This window comes from Anser anser, assembly GCF_964211835.1.
Source record: "Anser anser genome assembly, chromosome: 1".
NCBI classification, from domain to species: Eukaryota; Metazoa; Chordata; class Aves; order Anseriformes; family Anatidae; genus Anser; species Anser anser.
Window position 1 is genome coordinate 8,801,409 of NC_139720.1, and position 17,483 is coordinate 8,818,891.

The window sequence follows — 17,483 nt, forward strand, 5'->3', positions numbered from 1 at the left end:
CTATGCTACTTGAAACAAAACGAGCTTACCCCAAGTTAGAATCCATAGTTACAGAAAGGTGACAAGAGTTCTCCAGAAGGCAATTTCAGCATCTAAATGGTGCTTTAAGGATCATTTAGGTACCACTAACATTTGTCAAATTCCCACCTAAGCCTGTAGGTACTTTAAGTGCCTAATTTAACAGATTAGAGGGTTAGTCACAAACCTTTAGTATTATGAGGCTTTTTCATTTGTTAATGGACAGAATGTAGCTCCTACAAGCTGACTCCAAGTGGCTGCATTAGGCTTCAGCGCTGAAATACCCTGCAGGGCAGACCCCTCTTTCTCAGCACGAACTAGAAAGGACATTAGTCTCCCTCAAGTCATCCTCTGTGATTATTCCACATAATTTCCCATGTGACATCTAAACTGAGAGACTCCAGAGCAGAATAAGGTTCCTGATCTAAGTGTAAATCTTAGCCTGTCCTAACTCCACATGAAAGTGGACTTTAAGCACACCCCAGACATCTCCCACATCATGTTTACTGGGGAAAGATAACTGCTGCGCAGGCTGGCTGTCATCCATGGTGAACTTTAAAGAGGTCTTTGTTTTGAGACACTGCAGGGGCTTCCGTGGTGCAGAGCCAAAGGTCAGTTTAGGAGCAGCCCTGGACATCTGAATATCTGTGGCAGGAAATGTCTATTTTGATGATGTCCAGGAGCAAGGTGTTAAATTCATGCCTTCATCCTACTGGATGTCTTCATCCTCTTGTCCTGCCTAGCCTACCTGCATGACATGACCCAACAGACCTGCTTACAGTATGTCTCACTATGAAACAGAACAATATATATGATACTGGTAATTCCCCCTGCACTCTATAAACTCTAGGGTGTAGACATACTTCTTCTGCTTGACATTAAATTCTATTTGGTATGAAATACTTGAATATTTATTTGATCAGAAAGTAGAATACATTTCTGTGCAATCTTGTTTGTGTCTTTCTTAGAATTAGCTTCAAGGTTAAATTGAGTCATGGGAAGATTTGAGTTCAAGGTTTTTCTTAAAGATCTGTCATTTGTCTAAATCTAACTGAAAGATTTCTTTTCAAAATCTCTTTCAAATTTTAAATGTGGAGAAGGTTTTTTTCTAAAGCTGTTTTTAACAAAACTTGTTTTATTTTAATAATCAAAATAATAAAACATTCACAGTGCATTTCATTCTCCGCCATGGCAGAAGACAGTGCTGGGGATAAATTGCATATGAGAGCTGTTCATCATATCTAGAAATTGTTGTAAAAATTTTGTCATCAGATTTTCATTCCGAAATACTGTTTTAACAAAACTGATAAAACATGCTACACTGTTTCCAATAGGAGATGCTTTGATCTAGAGAAATGAACATTTAATTAATCAATACATTAAAAAATGTCCTTAGTAAACTGCTATGACTTTTCATCTTGCACATTAGTTTTGGCATGACATTTTATACAGCTTTGTAACTAACACATATGTAATAACATAAAAAGTAATAATAAAAAGAAAAAAATATCTCAGGGCCTTTGAAGTTCCATTCAGGTCCAACAATGCCTTTAATGCACTTAGTGCATAGTTATAACTGTACCTATAGAGATATAATGATAGACAGGTCTAGGATTGATTTTCCACCTCTCCCAGCTCTTTTTTGATTCTTCACAACTTAAACTGAATTTATCTTCTATCAGGTTTAGGTCCTAAAAACAAATCTATTGAAGAGATTGCTTTCATGGAGCATCAGTTCCTGTATTTATAGTCAGTTAACCTATATGTCTTATAATTTTTTTTGTACACGTAAATTCTTGTAGATGCATTTGCTTAATTTCTGAACTGTGAAAGCCTGAATGACTTGCTTCGTTCTTTATCCCATCATTTTCCTATAGTTTACTTAAATGTCGTTATAAATTTTGCTCCAGAGTAAAATCCCTTCACATATTTCTTTTCACATGGAGGAATTAGAGAGTTTTATATGCATAAACTTAAGATATTCAATAATCATCTTTCTAATAGGATTCAACTGGAACATGCAGAATCTTCTTTCCTTTCAAGGTAGGAAACAAACTTATCTCTTATTAGCAGTGAACCAAAAAAATGCCCAGTTTTCTTTGTACTCACACATAATGAATTTTAAGGTTTTCAATAATAGTCTTAATGCACAAGTCAGGGAACTAGTTGGCCATTTAAGTAACTGCAATCAGGTCACTTAAAGGGTAAGACAATCTTAAAATTAGTGAGGCATTGAGGAGGGCTATTTAGAATGTTTCAAAATGTATAAGGTGAGGTATTCAGGAAACCTTTTTAATTCCATCTTTTGTTATGAAGAGAAGGTCTCCCACTGGCTGAAAAATGACAAACCATCCATATATAATTTAATTTGTTTTGTAGAATTTTACACATTATTTTATTTGGAATAGAAGACACAAGTTTGCAGGGCTTCTCAGCAAGTCTCTACTTTATTTGAATTTCTGCATTTTTGTAGTGCACAGCAGGATAAATACATGGAGAGTTTGTTTGACCTTTTAAGTAATGGAGACTGACAGTGGATTGAAAAAACATATGGAAAAAAATCTATGAATATTGCATGTTGCTGTTGCTTTAATCAAGCAGGTCAGTGGTGCTACAGAGTGCCAGCTGATAGCACCTGTGATGACAGTGACATACACAGTGTGCATGTATGTCTTTTCCATATGTGTTTACTGAGTCCATGGATGAAAATATGTTACAGCAGCAATGAATGGAACTGTGAGCTCACCCAGTGGAGGACTTACTAAAAAGCCCTTTTCAGACTCTGACTTTTTTTCCATCTAGTTCCAACCCCCTCGACATAGACAGGGACACCTTCCACTAGACCAGGTTGCTCAAAGCAACCAACCTGGCCTTGAATACTTCCAGGAATGGGGCATCCACAGTTTCTCTGGACAACCTGTTCACCACCCTGATGGTAAAGAATTTCTTCCTTACATCTAATTGAAATCTACCCTCTTTTAGTTTAAAACCATTATACCTTGTCCTACACTCCCTGACAAAGAGTTCCTCCCCAGCCTTCCTTTAGGCCCCCTTTAGGCGCTGGAAGGACCCTATTCTCCCCAGAACCTTCTCTTCTCCAGGCTGAACAACCCCAACTCCCTCCGCCTGTCTTCTTAAGAGAGGTGCTTCAGCACTCTGATGATCTTTGTGGCCCTCCTCTGGACTCATTCTAATACATCTATGTCCTTCCTGTGCTGGGGGTCCCAGAGCTGAACACAGGGCTCTAGGTGGGGTCGTACAAGAGTGAAGTAGAGGGGAAGAATCACATCCTTGACTTGTTGGTGACACTGCTTTTGATGAGCCCAGGATACAGTTGGCTTTCTGGGCTGCAAGCACACACTGCTGGGTCATACTGAGATTCTCATCAAGCAACCACTACTCCCACGTCCTTCTCCTCAGGGCTGCTCTCAATCCATTCTCCACCAAGGCTGTATTGTACTTGGGATTGCTCTGGCCCAGATGCAGAACCTTCCATTTGACCTCATTGAACTTCATGAGGTTGACATGAATTCACCTCTCAAACTTGTCCAGGTCCCTCTAGATGGCATCCCTTCCCTCCAGCATGTCTACTGCACTTCACAGCTTGGTATCATTGGCAAACTTGCTGAGGGTGCACTCAATCCCATTGTCCATCTCACTGACAAAGATGTTAAACAGCACTGGTCTCAATACCAACCCTCAAGGAATGGCAACTAATTTCCACTTGTACATAAGCCATTGACTGCAACTCTTTGCATGTGACCGTCCAACCAATTCCTTCTCCATGGACTGGTCCATCCATCAAATACACATCTCTCCAATTATTCTCTTTAGCGCTATCTTTTGATGTACCAGTGGTCTGCAACAGAAGTTCTGAGTCTAGTATACATGTGTGTGTTATCATAGAAAGGTAAAATGGCAAAAGGCAAAAACAGCCATTACAGCATGGGTTTGTCTGAGAAACAGAAGTGAAATAAAGCAAAGATCAAATTGGTATGCAACAAGTAAAATGGTGCTCTAACAGCAAAACATCGACACTTTGAAGGCATTTTATGGCTTTCACTTCACATATCAAGCAGGGGCTGACTATAGCTAACACAAACTAACCATTCTGTATTGAAACTGATCTCTCGTTATGGCTAATAACATAGAACACTAACGTGTTTAATATACTTTAGGTCTAACTCAATCTTGCAATGGAAAATGAGCAGTTTATATATACATATTTGAATAAATCATTTCACCACTTGGTTTTTCTGAGAAAACACAGTGTATTACTTGGCACAAGTGGTAGGATATTGTGCAATACACAACAGAATTCATACTTTCAGTCCACTGCAATGTTTCAGCATAGCTTCACCGAGGTCATTGCTGCTGCAAGGAATTACATCAGCCAAGGATCTGCTATTGAGCTGAATTGCAGATTTAGTGTGTAACATATACAGACCAAAACAAACAAACAAACAAACAAACAAAAAACAAAAGCAACAACAACAAAAAGAACACAGAACTACAAAAAAAAAAAAAAGAACCACTATTCATAATGAAAAAAAAAAAAATATCCTGCAACCAATAAATGTTATAGTTACTGTTGATTTCAGTGAATCATGATTCAGTCCTCACTAAGCTGTACTAGATATTTGTTTTGGGGTATTTTGTTTCTATATACCAGTGATACAGAAAATAATGTATGGAAGGGGCAAAGTGACATAAAAAAAACCCACAGAAATAAAGCATCCTGCAGAGCTACCAGAGAGACCAAAAAGTACAACAAAAAGCTCCAATAAGCCTTCTGTTCCTATGGCCAGAAAGACTGACATGGAAAAAATAAATAAATAAATAAATAAAGGAAAAGGAAAAGAAGAAAAAAAAAAAAGAGAAGATTCAAATATTATTCGTTTTTGTTTTTGTTTTTAATGAGAAAATATGTTTGCTTTAATCAAATCCAAGAGTCTAGGGGACCTAAGCAAAATTCCTGTTTCTGGTTCCTCTAATTTAAAAACTACATAGATGTTCAAAGAAATAGCTAATCTTTTCTTCATTCTGGCCTCAGCAGATGCTATTTTTTTTTTCAAGTTTTAGAGGAAGGTGAGAGAATTCCTCTAAAGGACACATGCAGAACAATCTGCTGTAAGAGAAGTTCTGCTTAGAAAAATGTATGCCAGTTTTGAATGGTGCCCTCACTGAAAAATGGTAGAACTGAACCCTAAACCTACTCTTACACATCATCTTTCAAAACATATATTAGACCATGAACAAAAAATGTCACTGCCATTGTACAGTATCAGTTAAGAAAAATATGAGGTTTTTATTCTACAATTTCCTTTACATATTGTTGAGTTTCTGTCTGCCAGAAGATTATCTGCTCTTTGTAGAACATATGTAATTTGACAGTTGTAAATTCAATCACATTTTTCTTCTTGAGTGTTCATGGACAGGATACTGCACTTTAAAGAAATACTGTGAGACTAAAAATCAGAGGTCAATGAGTCTGGCTGGCTATAACTGAGTAGATTTAATTAAGTGGCTAATCCTGAGAGAACAATCATCTGCTGTTTCCACTGACTGAAGATGTGACTATTCAAGACATTTAGAGTCACTCCCTAAAAGTTGAGATTAGCAGTTGAAGAATCTATCGTGACCCAAGGGACCTCGGACTCAGGCCCCCCCTTTTTTTTTTTTTCCAAAGGAATAGTGAAATGTGGCTGGTTCTGTATATTTTCCCTGAAGGACTCTATTGTGTGTTAATTATTTTGAAGACTTCTTATGTCCTGGTGTTCTCCTTAGGATTGCATAACAATGACTTTCTTGGGTTATGGTGCTCCCTGCTTAAAATATATTGAGGACCCATAGACCTTTGCTGCAGTGGTAGCTATGGTGAAAGGGTGCTACACAGAGGTCTTGATAAAAGGTAAATTTCTGCAGCAGTCTGCAGAAAGGGGATTCATAGTGCAGAGGTCACAAGGCAGAAATTCCCACCTTTATTTCTTTCCAGCTGTGTGGTGCACATGCTTCTTCCTGCTACCATGACTTTCAGTGAGTCAATGATTTGGCTTAAGTTGCAAATCCGACTCTTGATTGCTTTTAAATGAGAATATAATATAAAATTCTGTTCCCAGAGTGATCTTTCTTTGACTGGTTTTGTGTGTGCTTGTCTTTTCATTGAAAAAAATGACTATACTGACTTCTGCTAATTTCTTTCTTGTATAGGGTTTGCAAAATCCTCCATGGTTCTATCCCGAAATAAGCCTGATGTGCATGAGCTGCACAGGACTTGATTCTTACAGCCACATATAAAAGGAGTAGAAATAATGGACATTGTCCACTACAAAAATACTTGTCTGATGCATGGTTTGTATTTTGTTTCATAAGTGGTGTAGTATCACAAAATCAGGCTTACATTTTTCAGTGAATTCCAGGCTTACAGTTTTGGAAAAGGAAGAATGTATCTCTGCATAGGCATCCAAAGATATTCCATAAAACCATGAGCACAGAACCCCTTTCTACCGCAACCACCACAAAACCTGGGAGTAAGTCTCTTCAGATCACTCCAGAAACCACTTAGATCTTTGCCAAATCTGTTTTCCTTTATAGTTAATTCTAGATTCAATAAACATAAAGAAAAGGCCATCAAATGAGCAGAGTCTACATAATTTGCAATTAGAACATATAACTGGTGTTTCATAAAAATACAGATATGGTTATGTCTCTGGGCTGAATTGAAAAAAACAGTAGTTTTGAAATCTTGCACCTGCAATATAAATTTGCTGGATTTTTTAGAAACTTAAAATACTACATTACATGTACACAAAGTGTGTATTCCTTAGCTATGGTCCTTTTTTGAAACTTAGCTCCTGAACAATGTTGCCAAAAGAAACAGCTTTTGTGCTTTCAGACAGCCAACATCTTATAAAACCAGGCAGATGAATGATGTTATGTGTAAGGGATGAATAAAAATATCAAAGATCTGAAGTTCCAAACAGGCTCTGCAGGCCAAGAAAATGTATTAAAATTCACCCCGTAGAAAATAAAAACAAATAACATTGGGGCGAACCTGAGCATTTAGTACTGCAGCAGAAACTAAAGGCTGTGAACATTCCTGAAGCAGTATGATCTCTGATTTTGCCATCAAATTTCCTACAGTTTTTGAAGTGTGTTGCTACATTGGGTTTATTCATTGGCAATAAAGATATGAACCTATGGTTTGTGAAATTTGTGCTGAATGGGTATCTATATTGTTGAGACTGACAGAATTTAGAGCCTTGCTGTTGAATTCTCACTATTGAATTTGAAGGGAAGCTTTTACCATTGACAGCAGAAGACGGGGATTACATTCATAAGTTAAAGCAAGAAGAAAGTTCTTGATAACTCAGATGGATTGCCTTCATGATTTAAGTTATAGAAACATATGCAAAAGAATTTCTGCTTGAGTTAGCACTTTATAATTTAACTTCATGAACTCATTCAACTTAATTCCTCAGTGATCTCCAGCGCTATATCAGTGTACAACTTAAATAAAAATATATATTCCTTAATTTATGTAAATGAAGGAATTGGATCCAGCATTAATCAGCAAAGCCACACATTGATTTTAAACTTTCTCATGCCAGTAAAATATGCAGGTGAAAATTTCCTGTTCTTCAAAGCAGTTTCTGGTTCAATCTGTTTTTACTTATATTTATATAAAACATAAATATTGGTACCATAATGAAATACTTCAGAAAGGGGTAATCCATTTATGAGATGCTATACAAAGGCACAGGAAAAATAATTATTTTTCTAGGCTACACCTGACTTTAATCAGGAGCTAGCAACTGACCATCAAAAATGATAGGAAGCCTGGCAGCATGCATTAAGAGGTCACCTGTGGGTTAGTTATGGGTAAGAGTCATCTCACAAGATTTTACAAATCTGAAGATAAAATTTCTTAGTATGAACTAGTTACCTACTAGGCTGCCTTCATGGGGCTCCTCCAAAGAAGAAACCATCTCACTTCTCTAAAACAGAATCATGTACTCTTTGGAGATGTCTTTTTCCCTTCTTTGACTAATATGGAGTCTCAGGTGACTAGAAGACACATAATGCCTTACATTTGTCTCACAATTGCATGGTTGGCTATTCTGAACCACCAAAGAATATCCCAAAGAAAAGACGAGAAGAAAAAAGGTAACTGAGTAATGGGAAGCGAGGAAACAAAAAGTTTCATTGGTATATTTTAAAATGTCTTATTTAATCACAATATTGTATTTTTTTTTAATAATTATTATTTTTTAAAGTCTACTCAGGAAAAGGATTGCTTTAATACAGAGTGATTCTGGCAACAGTCCTCACTGCTACAATACACATAGTGGAAGAATGTAGGAAGCTGAATCAGTCTCTGTCCCTCAGTCACATAAGTTACAGCTTGGATATATATTAGAGCTCCTTATGACCTTACAGATGCTTTTATTATGAACAATCACATCATATGTTTCCTTCATTCTTTAAATTTGTGTTTTATTTTCTATTGAACCCCAGACTTGAAATCTTTTTTTTTTTTTTTTTTTTTTGTCTTTCTTAAAAAATAAGTTCACAAGAAGCAATGTAATTCATTGATCCCTTTGACATCCAAGTATAGGATAGACTTAAATGCTCCAAGGTAAACTCAGAAGTTACCAAATATTTTCAGTTCTGCTTAGACATAACCTTGAGTTTCCCAACATCTGGATCTGCTCTGTTTCTTGGTTTTGCCAACAATACATTCATGTCTGGTAAATGGTCTACAGGGTCTCATGCACTCAAAGGCCTTCACATTTATGAAAGGATGCCAAAATAATTTGCTGTTGTGCCTTCACTTTCCAAAAATTAGGATGATGAAACATATTTCTACAACAGGGTTTGCTTTAACACTACTTTAAAAATCAGTCATCTTGGTAATGATTATAGTTATTAGCCATTGGAACCATTTCTCCAGGGACCACTGGATTCCTCTTTCTTCCAGTTATTTAGCTCAGAACTGACATTCTTCCTCATGAATAGGCTCTAGGTCAGCCAGGGATTGAAGGTTAGACTCAGATCACCAACTGAAATTCCTGAGTCAAGTCACAGATAAGTAATCAAGCCAGTTTTGGCCTTCTTTCTCTGTGTAAACTAAGTCTTATCTGACTGACACTAATGTGTAAGTGCTGAGTAGTTTAGATTGCTATAATTGAAAAATAATACTAAATCATGAAAATGATTCTATATAGTATCAGTAAGAGAAAGTAGTAGTTATGTTTCATTTCCATCCTTTTTCTACTGTGAATTTAATCAATAATAAACTACAGAAAAAATAAATCTGTAGATTGTTTTTTTTTGCACACTGAACTAAACTAATGAAAAGTACCCAATCTGTAAAAATTCTAGTCTTTCTTTTAATCTAAGGCACAGTTTCCATTTTTATTATTTGTACTTGGGTTTCTTTGTGAACAGAAAGCACCTGGAACTGTGAATTGACTTGGTAGATGCAGTCACTTCCACCCATAAATGCAGTTTGTGCAGGTCTATTTTCAAAAGTATTTACTCATCGTAGCTTCTTTTCTATAGCTTCAGGTTCTGTTCTCATTGCAGTCAAGGACAAAAAGCCCCTACTTATTGAAAGTTGAAAGTTTGAAAGATAGTAAATTAGAGCTAGATAAGCCAAGCCAATTAACACACCACATTTCACCTCATATCAAACTGATAGGCAAGAAGAGATCTATCCAACCCACAATATCAAATGCTGACTCTTAAATGCTCTGGTATCCTCCACATTTCAGTTTAAGTTACAGTATTCTCAGCTGATAAGCCACTGAATATATAAGCATTTTTATAGATGCACATGGTTTCAATGATGCTAAACTTATTATTTATTAGTTTTTTATTATTATTATTATTATTTATTTTTATTTTTGAGACATAGCCCTGAAGACTGAACAGCAGCCAGGCATAGCCACATGAAGAAATGTTGCTGATATAAACTGGATTAAATCTAGTATAAAACTGAATAAATGATTTCTCCTGAAAGGAGAAATAAACAAAATTAATTAAAAATCTGTTTGTTTAGTTTGAATAAAATATATTCCTGTCAGACTCTGAAGGTAATTTTGTTCAAGGAACACCAAAATGTGGTCACTCTGTTTCTAGGTTATAATGCTGAAATGAATAGCACCTTTCATAACAGAGTCCTCAATAACCTCTGGACTTGATCCTGAAAACACTTTGTATGTAATTATGTTGGCTTCAGCTGCACTACTTCAGGGTGGGTTTCACTCACTTAACTGTAGACATTTAGAAGTAGACATGTAGGCTCCCTCTGCAGTCAATGAAGAGATACAGAAAGAAAGCACAAGGAGGAAGTTGTGTTCCTTGTCTCCTCTGAAGTACTTTTTTTTTTTGATGAATCATTGCTTAGAGATACTAATTTCCTTCTATTTCCTGGATAAGGAGCCTATATGATTTGAAACCTAGTTTGTAGGAAATAAATTTATTTTCAAATTTGAATTAATATTTTTTTGCCTGGGATCCATACACTAGTCAACTATATGCTTGTGTAGAGAAGCAATCAGTGCAACATTTGACACAGTATATACAGTGGAATATACATTAGTAACAACTAATTCTTCTTTTGGCTAGAAAGGTAGCAGTTTAAAGTACATACAGATGCTGTACAACCAAACTTGGATGCAGCCTTGATGCAAATGGGAGTAGTATGTGAGAAGGACTCACTGCATCATGTGGACCAGAACCATGACAATGGAATGAAGGGGCTGCATCTCCCACAGAAACCAGCTCATCTGCTCACCTGACAATGTGGGCAAAACTGAGGTGTGCTCTCATAAAAAGTGCTGTTGAATTGTGAAGCAAGAAAAAATATAAGAATATTGTACTGGTATTTTCCCAAGAATTGCCCACAATACATTTCTAATTCAAAATGTAGCTTATTGTGGATTTTTGTGATACTGAGAATATGATGATGTGCTGCAGGGATTTTGCTAAGCTTTTGGGATTTGGTTCCCATTCACTGGGTTTAGATGCCTCACTAACCTCTTTTGGCTATGCTAATTTCCTTGTACAGAGAAACCCAGACTTAAACCTTCAGAGTCCCCCCGATCCACAGCTTCCATGAATATATGCCTGTCTCCATTAGAAATGATGTGGTGATCTTCAAATTCAGAGCCATTTTCCTTCAAATCTCTTGCACAGGTACTTCACAAAATGATTTAAACAGAATACTAACACAGAACAGAGGGAGCATGTAAACAAACACGCTATACCAAGTTACTGTTTTCATCCTTCTGAAAGTGCTGATAACTCTCATATTTCAGATGAATTTTATACTGACTTGGCCAGTAGCATATTATTTTAAGCTGTTAACAACAGTCAGTTCTCACTGGTGAAGTTATAACAAATTTAATGATTATAGTTTAAGGAAGAAAATACTTTAATACAATCCAAATAGTATTTATTGAGGACAATGAACATGAGTCCATGTAATGTACACTGTAAGTCATTAAGGCATGTGGTTTCATTTAATACTATTTTGCTTGTGAGGTGATCACCTGGAGTTAAAGTTTGCTCTAAAATGGGTAGGAAGCAAAAATATCCAATAATAAATAACAAATAGGGTGTGTTTGGGATGAAGCTATGTTTTAAAGCCAGAAAGAACATTTCTATCTATAGAACCATTGCTTGGATGTTTGTCTTCTGTTAACCACAAGTACATATTTTCAGTAGAAAAAAAGTGACTTTCAGGCATTCACAAAGATTTGTTCATGCTAAGGATAAACAGAACTAGATATCTTGTGTTCTGAGATAAGAAAATACATGGAATCGTTTCTTTTAATAGCACTCATGTTTTATTAAAATGAGGGGATATTTTATTATTGCTACACTGCTGAGGGGAACTGGAGTTCTCTGGACACAGCTCAGAGCTGAATTTATATTCCTACACTCCCCTGCTTGGTGCTGAAGCCAATAAATCTATAGGGCAGTTTTTGCCATTCAATGAAAGCAGGATAAGGCCTTAAAGCAATTACTTCAACCACTGGTTTCGTTGGAAGTAGAGGCAGGAGGTAGAAATGCCTATCCTTAGAAATATAAGAGAAATACAATTTTTATAAAGTGGGAAAATGAGCTTCAGTTAATTTTTCATGGAAATGAATTTCTTGTCTGACTCATAAAATACATAGCACTGCAGGACCTCAGCAGTTGCTTTCCTTTCCAATCCAGGACACATGGAAATACAGCAATCTTTTTTCTAGTCATAGTACTTATTTTATAGAAACTAGAATAATATCCCAACCTTGATCTGTAGAAAACTTTTTATTCTTTTCACCATATTTGCTCCAGATCCCACATGAGCTGTGCAGCAAAGTTTAGACTGAAGTCAGTGGAAATTGTAGGTGCTTCAGTAGACGGTTACAGATCTTCAAAAGACAAGGACTAAACAGTGGCAAGAAAGTACCTATAATAAGATGTTATTTAATTTCTACCTAGGCCTGTGACATGCTGGGCTAAGTTAAATGTAGTGAACTCCAATGGAGTTTGAACATGTTCTGTAATTCAAGATCAGATGACTAAGGTTTGAATTATCCAGGAATTTGGCAGCAAGACAAATCTGGATGTTCTACTTTTACCTAATCATTTCAGGAAGGTTTTGTCTGATTTTATGTAACATCTTAGACTTTTCTATGCACCTTTCATAACAGTTTCCTTTTGTCTCTTTCTTTTTGGTACAACAACTCAGTGAATCTGGATTATCTTTTACATCTTATAGCAAAGAACTAAGTGAAACATGCTCTTATTTGAGACCAGTAGAGTCTAGAGATGCCCTCTTTCATCCGCTCTAACCTGCAGTTTAATTTCTCCTGAAACAATCTTTACTGCTTGCTGAGCTTCTTCACAAACCTGAAAAGAGTGAAAGAGTCTTGACTTCTGCTTTGATTGCATCTTGTTCTCAATGCTTTAAATAAGGCAGAACTTGGGATGATCAGGTAGAAACAAAACAAAACAAAATAAAAACAAACAAAACAAACAAAGTGGAGTGGGACAAGTGCTTTGTCTTGCTCTGGAGTCCCCAGTCAGCCTAGCTGAACCAGCACAAACCAATGTGCATACTCTGGCTGTTCCTATTTTGCAAGGCAAAATTCTGAGTTGAAAATGAGAAAAGCCTTTACCTTCTGGTGGACTGCAAGGTGGCTGTTCAGTGCCTTGATAATACCATTACAACTTTTTTAAACACCTGTATTTTAATAACTTTATTATATATATATATAATATATATTTATATATCCTTTACATAGCCCCCCTCCATCAATCAGCACGAGATACATTATTGTCAGTGGTAATATGCCTGCTGTCTTCAGAGAACATTGATACAGATTTTTGGACAATGATGAAGTCTGAATTTGACTGGATTGTAAGTGGAGGACCCAGCTTGCCCAAACGCCTGCACAGTAGATGTGCTTAGTGACCTACTCCTCCCCAAGGAGACATATTTGGTGGCTGAGTAACAAATACGGGTACCTGAAGTTGAGTGGAAGAGGTGGTTTCTGCCCTCATCTGATTGACCCCCCACTCCATCCTTCCAGAGTATTCAATCAGAAGAGATTCACTAAGCACAATTTAGCCTTTTTTTTTTTTTGGCAGTCAAACAAATTTAATAAATTTAAGCAACAATAATTTAAAGCATTGTGCAGTGCTACAGAAATTTCTGTCACTGTTTGCAGAAGCACAGCACTCAGCATAACAGCAAATGCCTACAGTGTGGCAGCATGATGTGTCATGTTTCTCCTGCAGCCTTTACTAAGAGACCATGTATCTGCTTTGACACTTTTCTTAGATGAAAACTGTTTTCTCTGCAATATGCCAGTTTGACATTACAGTAACTGGACAGTGTTCAAACTTATGATCAAACAGAAAAGGAAGGGAATAGAAATTAACAAAAACAACTTACCTCTCTTCCTAAATTTAATTATTTTCTAAATATCCATTTGGTCACTTAATTCATGTTTGTACTACTGTTCAATGAGAGAAGAAAAAGGGAGATATCTGATGTTCAACTTTTGCTCTTTTATGAGCCACTCAGCCTTACAGGAAATCTGAACAGTTGCCCAGGGCACTGGGTGTGGAATTTGGTCTTAGGGGAGCCTCAAATAGCTATGAAAGAAAGAGAAAAAGAGAGAGAGAGAAAACACAGTTTTCAATTTCATGTTTGTAAGAACCTGTTGAACACATCTTCCACCCAACACTCAGTATTCCTTCTGTAGGACAAATAATGTAATCATCATTGCCATCATTATAATCTTCACATCTTCACAATATTGTAAAGAACTTTTCTCTTCCTATAAAAACTTTAGCTAATTTTGGTAAATTTGGCAGAAATTCCTATAACTTTCAGGGCACTTCTAAGACCCTGTAAGGGGCAGATACAGCCCTGGTCAAAAAGGTCACTCAGAGAGTTTCCCAATATTGCTGTACTTACCTACATTGGGATTTTCTGAATAGTGATTTAAAATACAATGCCAAGAAATGTATTAATCATTTAAAATGACACTGTGCAGATGGTGAATGTCTCCTCAGCTTGTGTCCATGGTATGACTTTGTGTAACTTTGTTGTACAGCCTTAGTAATAGAATAAAAAGGCATGCTCATACTGTGCTCTCTGCACAGAAATTTTTCTTTCCCTGTTTTCATTCAGCAAACAGCCACAAGAGGGCATCTTTTTCTTGGTTTCTTCCACTTCAATAAATTAAGAGCTTAATTATTTCCCAAATTCTTTTGTGTAATTCTTGAAAGATGAATCTTCTGCTATTTATTCCACTAAGAATATGTGTTCTCATGATCTGCAAGAAGGAAAAGCAGCTCTTAAAATAAAATCATTTCCAAAAAGGTTTTCTTTTCCACTTCAGAGAAACTGCAAACAGCTTCAACAAATGACTGAAGGGGACATTCACGCTGATTTGTTTTTCACTTGAGTCTGAAATATCTCCAGTACATGAAGCAAGCAGTACATTTCAGAATTTCTTCTTTTTACCAGGACTTATGCTTTCAGAATACATCAAAGTTCAATTATGTAGTTTTATTGAATGCTACAAAAATCAACAGGGATTTTCTTTCCGTCAACCTGCTCCTCATTTTCTCTTTGCTGATCTCCTTTGCTGCAAAAAGCAGTTACTAAAAAAGTGTCTGTGATGGTCAGTCAGGATCCGGAAACAAGGTGAAATGCAGTAATTATTCAATAGGAATTTAAAACCTAAACTCTGCTCTGAACTGCATCCTACCTATCACAATGATAATTTTATCAAATCTAGGGATTAAACCAGTGGAAAGTTTTGTTGATGATAATGAAATGAATATGGAAAATCAGGAATAGAATCAGGCCTCCCTTTTGGAGGCCTTAAAACAGAAGAAATCAAAGGCAGCTATGGAACAACCTGTCTTTGAATTGCTCCATTTATTTTGTGGGCATATGAGACACATGTAGACAAGCAGAGTCTGTGTATCTCCGTGTACAGAACTTACAAAAACAACAGTTTAGTACTGTAGTAACAAACTGTTTAAAAAACTAGATAAAAACGTGTCAAGCCAGCTTTTGATGAATTAAAAAAAAAAAAAAAAAAAGGTATTTAGATTCTACACTGTACACCGAGACCACCCATCTGACTTGAATGGAAGGTGAGGATGAAGTTCTGATGCCATGGGTAATGCAGTGGAAACTCCAATATATTCCTCTGGACTTCTTTGATTCTGCTGTTATTTCAAGGGAGCAACAGTTGGGGTCTGTTCTGCAACTGAGTCACCAGCTGAAGACTTTCAATCTGAGCTCTTCACTAACGGAAACGCAGTTTTTGAAAGAGCCCCAGTGTGTCTTGTCTGGAAGGGTCTGATACTATCTGTGCCATGTGTTGAATGGCTCTCAGCCTGTGGGCAGAAAGGCTCTTCCTTGGGCAGCCACAGAAGGAAATGTGTTGGGGAGAAGGGTTTGGTGTGGGAGTGGGTTAGTCCAGGAGAGAATTTCTCTCTTAGGAAGTGGTGTGCAACATGCGAAAGCTGGAGAACCACTGATGTAGCATATTCCATGGGCAAACAAAAATAAATACAAAAGCAAATGTATCCCTGGCAGCTTTGCACAAGGGCTTCCCATAAACGTGCACCAACCCCCAGCACTGGGCCACTGCCCAGCTCTTTTCTCCTTATCAGAGAGTGTGGCAAGCTTGCCCTTTTTTTTTTTTTTTTTTTTTTTTTTTTTTTTTTTTTAACTCCCAGTCTACCACCTAGTGACCTTCCCTGGCAGCAACGTGCCATGGGAATAAGGTGAGAGGACCTGAGGCTGCTTTAGACTTTATGATCTGGACCAGCACCTGTGCAGGGCGAGTGCAATATTAGGGTGAGATGCTCCTGTTGCAAACGCACAGGGGATCCTGCAAGAGCAGGCAAGGTCTGTGGTCCAGGGGAAAGTGCCACGAGTGCGCGAGTCCCCTTGTGCCCGATCTCAGCGCGGTGGGCATGCTGCTGCCGTGTCCGTGGGTGCGCTGAGCTGCTTTTCACGGAGCAAAATGCCACCCCGAATACTGCCCGGTGGCCGGGGCTGTGCCCGGCTCCGGGAGCAGCAGCAGTGGGTGTGAGGCTGGGCTGGCTGACATACACCCACACGCACACACAGCCACACACACACACACGCACGCCAAGCAGCCCATTTGCTGGAGGGGTGTGCATGTGCGTGCGAGGGAGTGGAAAGGGGTGGCGGGGATGGAGGAAGGGAAGCCAGGGGAAAGTCTGACACTCGGCGCAGAAGGAGCGAGACCCTCCGTCGCCGCCGGCGCCGTCGGGGAGGAGCTCGACTCTCTCGCAACGCCTACCAAAACCCAGCCACCGGCCCCGGCCCCGCACCGGGCTCACCCTGCACCTCGCCGCCGCTCCGGCTCCCCGGCAGGTACCAGGCGGCCCCCGCGGGACCCCCGCCACTTTGCGCCGCGCTTCGCCTCCGAGGAAAGGGGTGGTGGTGGTGGGGAAAAGTGCCTGGGGTCCCTCTCCCCACACACACACGTACCCGTGCTTGTCCCCCCCCCGGGGGCCACCTGCCCGGCTGTCATCCAGCAGCTGGGAGGCGCAGCTGGGATGCGGGGCATCCCTCGGCTCTGCCCCGGAAGAGCAAGCAGAAATGGGGTTTTGGGGTCGGGGCGAGGAGGTTGCAGTTTTGGGGAGCGGGGGTTGAAGGCTGCGGGGCTGGGTGCGGTGCGGCGGGAGGGAGAGAGTTGGGTCGTGCAGCACCGGCACCCTTCTGCTTCGTGTAGGTTTCTGGGGGTATTGCAAAGGGCAGGGTGGGGATAGGTGGCTCAAGTGCATCAGCCAAACTGTTGCTTGCTGGAGGGGTGGCAAAATCCCTTCTTTCCCGCAGAGTCCTCCAGCGCTGCCATGAGCGCGACTCTGCTGGATGTGTCCATCACTTGGAGCAGCAGAGCACC

General features: G+C 38.7%; 1 protein-coding gene across 4 annotated transcripts in view; it reads left to right on the top strand.

Annotated features, from left to right (window-relative positions):
- The first annotated feature begins 16,384 nt into the window (after nucleotides 1-16,384).
- Nucleotides 16,385-17,483, top strand: part of SEMA3D (semaphorin 3D) — a 148,483-nt gene continuing 147,384 nt past the window's right edge. For 2 of the 4 annotated variants that reach the window (XM_083815279.1, XM_083815280.1), the window contains exon 1: nucleotides 16,387-16,951. The gene's annotated coding sequence lies outside the window, so the exon portion shown is untranslated. Of the gene's footprint in view, nucleotides 16,952-17,483 lie in introns of all 4 variants that reach the window. The other 2 variants (XM_083815281.1, XM_083815278.1) reach the window with 2 other exon arrangements.